The sequence below is a fragment of the Cololabis saira genome, chromosome 10, assembly GCF_033807715.1.
Source record: "Cololabis saira isolate AMF1-May2022 chromosome 10, fColSai1.1, whole genome shotgun sequence".
Taxonomy (NCBI): domain Eukaryota; kingdom Metazoa; phylum Chordata; class Actinopteri; order Beloniformes; family Belonidae; genus Cololabis; species Cololabis saira.
In genome coordinates, this window is record NC_084596.1 from 3,170,579 (window position 1) to 3,177,545 (window position 6,967).

A 6,967-nucleotide genomic window follows, 5' to 3' on the forward strand; every position below is an offset into this window, starting at 1 on the left:
GCAACCACCTGCAACCACCTGCAGCCACCTGCAGCCACCTGCAACCACCTGCAACCACCTGCAGCCACCTGCAGCCACTTATAGCCACCTATAGCCACCTGCAGCCATCTATAGCCACCTGCAGCCATCTATAGCCACCTGCAGCCATCTATAGCCACCTGCAGCCACCTATAGCCACCTGCAGCCACCTATAGTCACCTATAGCCACCTGCAGCCATCTATAGCCACCTGCAGCTATCTATAGCCACCTGCAGCCACCTATAGTCACCTATAGCCACCTGCAGCCATCTATAGCCACCTGCAGCTATCTATAGCCACCTGCAGCCACCTATAGTCACCTATAGCCACCTGCAGCCATCTATAGCCACCTGCAGCCATCTATAGCCACCTGCAGCCACCTATAGTCACCTATAGCCACCTACAGCCACCTACCTGCAGCCACCTATAGCCACCTGCAGCCATCTATAGCCACCTGCAGCCATCTATAGTCACCTATAGCCACCTGCAGCCACCTATAGCCACCTGCAGCCATCTATAGTCACCTATAGCCACCTGCAGCCATCTATAGCCACCTATAGCCACCTGCAGCCACCTATAGTCACCTACAGCCACCTACAGCCACCTGCAGCCACCTGCAGCCACCTATAGTCACCTACAGCCACCTACAGCCATCTATAGCCACCTGCAGCCATCTATAGCCACTTATAGCCACCTGCAGCCACCTATAGCCACCTGCAGCCACCTATAGTCACCTACAGCCACCTACAGCCACCTGCAGCCACCTGCAGCCATCTATAGCCACCTGCAGCCATCTATAGCCACTTATAGCCACCTGCAGCCACCTATAGCCACCTGCAGCCATCTATAGCCACCTGCAGCCATCTATAGCCACCTGCAGCCATCTATAGCCACCTGCAACCACCTATAGCCACCTGCAGCCACCTACAGCCACCTATAGCCAAATGCTGAAAATCGGGGCTGTTATGCACTGCAATGTGTATGTCAGTGTGATGACCAATGTCCTTGTTTAAATGTGGAGTTGTAGTCCTCAAGCATACCAAGGCAATGGGTAACCAAAGAACTTGGAAAAGGACTGCAGAAAGAAATACTAATCAAAATGAAATTCCAAAGACAAATGGCACACAAGCAAACTAGAAAGGTATAAAATCAATTTACCAAAACAAGTGACCTATGGAACTTACAGAAGAAGACAGATGAAAGCAAAGCAATTCAGCTAGAAACATGAAAGAAAATATAGAGAAACAAGATCTGGTCTGTAGAACTGTTCAAGGGAAGTTTCATGTTTTTTTTTCCCTATTCACTTAAATTTTTCGATGTTTGAATTAAGAGCATTATGCTTTGTTTGCATAAAAATTTTTCAGACAACTTGCAATGGTGTTTTTCTTAATTATTATGTAATATGGAATACATCACATATCATATACACACTGGGAACATTTAAGAGTGATATTGACTGAATATTTATGTCGGCCTTAAAAATGACACAAATAATGCTTAATTTCACCTTAAAAGTTGGTATTTTGCATATATATATACATAAAAAGGCACTGAGCCTCCACTATATCCTTGCTCTGACCCTAGACTATAGATCTAGACACTTAATTCATCATCTTTGAATGCCTACTTACAAAAAAACTTGGGGAAAATGCTCCAACGACTGAGCAAGACAGGCAGTTTGGCGGCCATTTTGATATGCAAATTAGAAGGTCAAAAACTCACAATTTTGCTCGGGTACCGTTTTTTTTGGATTCAGCACCCTTGAAATATGTAAAGTAGGCCGGTTCCCGACTTGTACCCATAAATGCTCCTTACATTCACTTTTTGGTACATCCCGTCTAGTCTATAAAAGGAGAAAGGAAAGATACATAAAACAACTAATAGATAGCGAGTTAAAGAGGGCAGACGATGATGTTAATTGGAAGATAGATAAATTATTAGAATTAAAAAATACACTATTGTAGTATGAAATGGAAGAATGTAGTGGCGTCATTGACAGAAGCAAAGCCAAGTATGCGGTAGAGAGGGAAAAGAACACAGCCTTTTTTCTTGGGGATGGAAAAACAAAAGCAATAGAAAAGTTATATAGAGGAGCTCGAAGATGACAATTGTAACCGGATAAACGATTTGATTGGTATTTGTAATGTAGTTGAAGATTTTTATAAACACTTATTCTCGGAAGAGAAGAATGATAAAAAGTGTATGGAGGAAGTGCTAAACACCGTGTCCACAAGACTCTCCAGACAACAGGCTGAAGGTTGTGATAGAGACATAACGGAGCAGGAAATCACAACGGAAATAATGAGTGGGAAGGCCAATAAGAACCCGGGTTCTGATGGCCTGTCCTATGAATTTTATAAGAAATTCATAGATCTTTTAGCACCCATAATGAAGACTGTTGTTCAGCATGTTGAAAGGACACAACAATTACCTCACTCCATGTCACTCAGCATCATCACAGTCATCTACAAAAACAAGGGAAACAAACTCAAACTGGAAAACTTCAGACCCCTCCGTTTATTAAACACGGACTACAAAATCTTAGCTAAAGTTTTAGGCAATAGGATGAAAAAAATAGCAGACACAATCATAGCACCGACGCAGGTGTATGGAATACCAGGCAGGAACATCAGTGACACAATGATGACAGTCAGAGATCTAATCCATCACATGAACACAAATGGTAAAGGAGGAATTGTTTTGAGGGTTGATCTGAATAAAGCTTTTGACCGAGTTAGTCACAATGTTAACTCTTTACAATAAGGGTCCCTTAATTAACATTAGTTATTGCATTATTAAGCATTAATTAACAGTGTAATAATGGTAAAATGACCATTATGATGTATTACTTAACTTACTTAATTAATTAACATATTAGTTAATGCATTAATAAACAGTTAATTAATGTCTACTGCCCAGAGTTAATTAATACATTAGTAAGCATTATGTATGCATTACTTAGTATTAAAGGTATTCTCCCTGATCCGGAAGAGCTAGCAAGAATTTTGAAAGAGGCACCTCTAAGCCCCGCCCATTCGGTCCAAATGATACGGATTGGTCCAGGTCCAGGAAGGGAAAGAACCAATCAGATGCCTTCATTTTAAACCACGCCCCCCCGCCCTGTCCCATGCGCGCACTCGCTTCCAGCAGCCCGACATGTTCACTTCCCACGGGTCCTCCTGGGCTCACAGTGTCCCAGTGTAACCCCCCTCCCTCCCCTCTGCCAAGGAGCCCAGTAGTTATTTCCAGAGCGGGTCGGTCCCGCTGTGTGTGACCGGGGAGCAGAACGTCGGTCCGGGCTGCTGCAGCAGCTCCTGCTGCTGCAGCAGCCCGGGGGGACACGTGAACAGCCGCAGCCGTGAAGAGCCGCCGCAGCGCCGGCTCGGAAGCTGTATGGGGTCCGTGGGGATGTAGGCGTCTCCATCACGGCGATAGCGGAGAGCGCCGGTGAACGGCACGGCAGCGCTGCGGTGCCGTGCAGGCTCTGTTGCCACACCTACGCCGTAGGGTACGCCGTAGGGTACGCCGTAGGGTACGCCGTAGGCTACGGCGTAGCCGTAGCTTTAGAGCCTGCAGCGCACCGCAGCGCTGCCGTGCTGTGCACCGGCGCTCTCCGGGATGGAGACGCCGGTGGGCAGGATGCACGTTTGGGTGGGCACAGCCCCCCCCCTGCCCCCCCTAAAACCGGCCTCGCTTACAGGTGAATGAGACATGGGGTAGTTTTGCTGTAAATGTGCTGTCCAAAATGTTTAATAATCGTATGCGCGTTCATGTTGGTGTGGGCGAGGAACTCTAGGAAGTTGCATGTCATTTAGTAATGCTGTTTATTTGGAGTGAATAAGCATTAAGTAGCAGCTACCTAATACATCTAGTAATAATTCACTAATGGTGTACATGTTTACTGGATGGGCATTATTAAACAACTATTTAGAGTCTTAAGTAATCATTTCCTAATGGTGCTGTGTATGTTATCAGGTAGCTTACCTAACCTTATGAACGATAACCTGTCATAAACCTTAATAAATGTATAGGAGTGGCTCATAAGCATTACTTAACCATTAGTAAATGCTTTCTGGACCCTTATTGTAAAGTGTAACACATGTATCCCTTAGGTAACACATTATTAAGGCTTAACTGCCTCATAGGCATTACTTAACCATAGTTAACCATTAGTGAATGAAGCAATCACATATAAAGAAGTTTACACTGTTTATTTAAAACAAAATAAAACAGATTTTAACAGACAACATCTGTCATATGTATACATCTTATATTTATACACATCTGTGATAACAGATACGTAACAACAATTCGCACAGGAGGAGAGCTTTGAATAAACATTATTTAGTAACTTAATACAATAACACAGTATGGTAGACTGCCCTCTGTTTACCCTCCCTGGAAATGTCCGCTCCCTGTAGATCACTCTCCCCACTGTCTGCCTGTCTATCCCCACCACTCTCCCCACTGTCTGTCTGTCTATCCCCACCACTCTCCCCACTGTCTGTCTGTGTATCCCCGTCAGTCTCTGTCTTGTCAGTCTTCCCACTGTCTGTTAGTCTATGTAACCCAGGTGCTAAATGAGCAGTTATTTAATATTTATATTTTTTATATATATTTATGTTTATATTTATAAACTCATTTCAAGCTCATTCAGACCCCGTCAGTGTGACGTCATGTGACTAGCGTTCAGCCAATCAGCTGAGCCGCTCCGCTATTTACAGGAAGCAGATGCTCTCATTGTGGATGAATGGGGCTGATGCACGGAGCGGAGCGGCTGCAGGTTAGTAAACGGTTGCTGGCGTTTTCACAATAAAGTGTTATATGACGGTTAACAGCCACTTTGTTGCCAACTGCAGATTGTCCACTGGCTGTCGGGAGGTTGTCGAAGTCTGAAACCTGTGAATACTTGATTGTCTGTCAGAAACCTGTTGAATACTTGACTGCCTGAATTGGTGAGTTATGTTTTAAGTTTAGTCATTTAGTTTTTTTCCGAATGACTGAGTTACCTGAACTTTAACACTTCCAGTAAGGCATGTTTTGTTTTGGTTTGTTTTGTTTGTTTAATTACCGGGTCTTTTGTTAAAATGTTTGTTTTAAGTTGACGCAGCGTGTCAATCAGCTGATTGGTAACAGCTGATGCTGCGGTGAGGAACGCACATTCAGTGCGCAAGTACTGTTTAGTTTAAATGCTTGAACTATTTAATCAGTACATTTATGGATGATAAGATGACCAGCAAATAATTATTTTCTGTGTTAATGATAACCTGTAATAAGAGCTCTGGCCTTATGTTTGACCAGGCCAGGTTTTGTGATCCCGGATGGTGAGCTATTCCAGAATCCAGTGATCAGGAGTCCACGTGGAGGAACCAGGAATCATACTCAACAGTAATTGTGTCTGCCACAGCGGTAGGCCACTGCAGCAAAACTCCCCCCCCATTCATCTCTTCTGCCCCATTCACTCAACCAAACGCTTGGACCCAGCACCCAGATTGACTAATTGACTGACTGACTGACTGCTTTGACCGGTGCTGAGGACCAGAACTGTGAAGAACAGTGAACTTTATTTTTTTGAGTGGGGAACCCACATTAATTTGAACAGTGAACTTTATTTTTTTGAGTGGGGAACCCACATTAATTTGAACAGTGAACTTTATTTTTTGAGTGGGGAACCCACATTAATTTGTTTACGTTTTGGTGGGTTGTTTTGTTGTTTTTGGGATGGTTTTGAGTTGATGTATTTTCTTTTATTCCACACTTGAGTAAACAGTGTGGAACAGAACAGAATTGAAACTAATGGTGCACCTGACATAAGCTAACTAAGCTGAAGTCATTGGTTATATTTTTTTGTTAATTTGAATTTCAATTACTTGAAGAAAGTTTATTTTTTACGTGGCCATATTTATTTTTCAACGTTTGAGTAATTTAATTTGTGTTTTTTCTAATACAAGGTACCTAAACTGAAGCCATCTGCCTCTGTGTCATTCATTGTGCATCATACGTGTTCTCCTCGGCTGAATCTAGTCTTCTGAGGTGTTGGACCACCGTCCATATGGTTATGAATTCATGACATTTATGATTGGGTGAACATTTATTTTGGACCAGTAAAGGGCCGAAGCCAAAGCTAAAGTCTCATGATCCCTGCCTCATGGTGAGTTTACGACACCTCCAGCGTGGTCTGGAGAACAACCCCATGGACACCAGGATTTGCATATGTGACCCTCTTGGTGATAAGGCACCACACTTTGATTGGACAAGGACCCCGAGCTGCAGGAAGGGGTATCAACTTCCTGTATGCAGCTATAAAAGAGAAGACCGCCCTCTCTCCGGCCTCTTCTCTCTTTTCTGCTTCTTCCTTCTCACCCACAGGTCTCTGTAACACCAGGGAGCCAGCCAAGGGCCGGCTTTCTCCTTCGTGAACGAAGGAGCGTCCGTTTTGCAGCGCTGCACGAGCGACCCACGCAGTTCCGAGCCCAGAAAGCCGAACTGGGGACCCTGCATTGCCTCGACGTGAACGCGACGCCGATCCGAAGTTGAAGGAAGCCAAGTGCTGTGCCCAGCTGCTGTCCCCTCATCCAGCTGGCTTTCCCCTCATCTGCAGCAAGGACACAGGAGGGAGTGATAGCCGCTTTATCAGGATCCCCTGCTGAGCGTAAACACCCAGCTGTTCCCCGAGGAACGCTGACCGACCACCCTTTTTTCCTTCAACTGCAAAGATTCACGTGAGAGGCTGTTTTTGGTGTCTGGGCAGAAAAACCTAGTAATACACTTTAAAAGTTAGTTTACGCTGTGAGCTGGACTGCTGATCTTGTCATAGTTGTGTTTATTAACTTAAGTGTTTTTGTTTATCTTCTTATTGGTCTACTGCTGCATCCACATTGCGGGATCGTTATGACATGCTTCTCGACAACCGAAAACAAGGCCCTTCTAAATTTCCCAGTTGAATGAC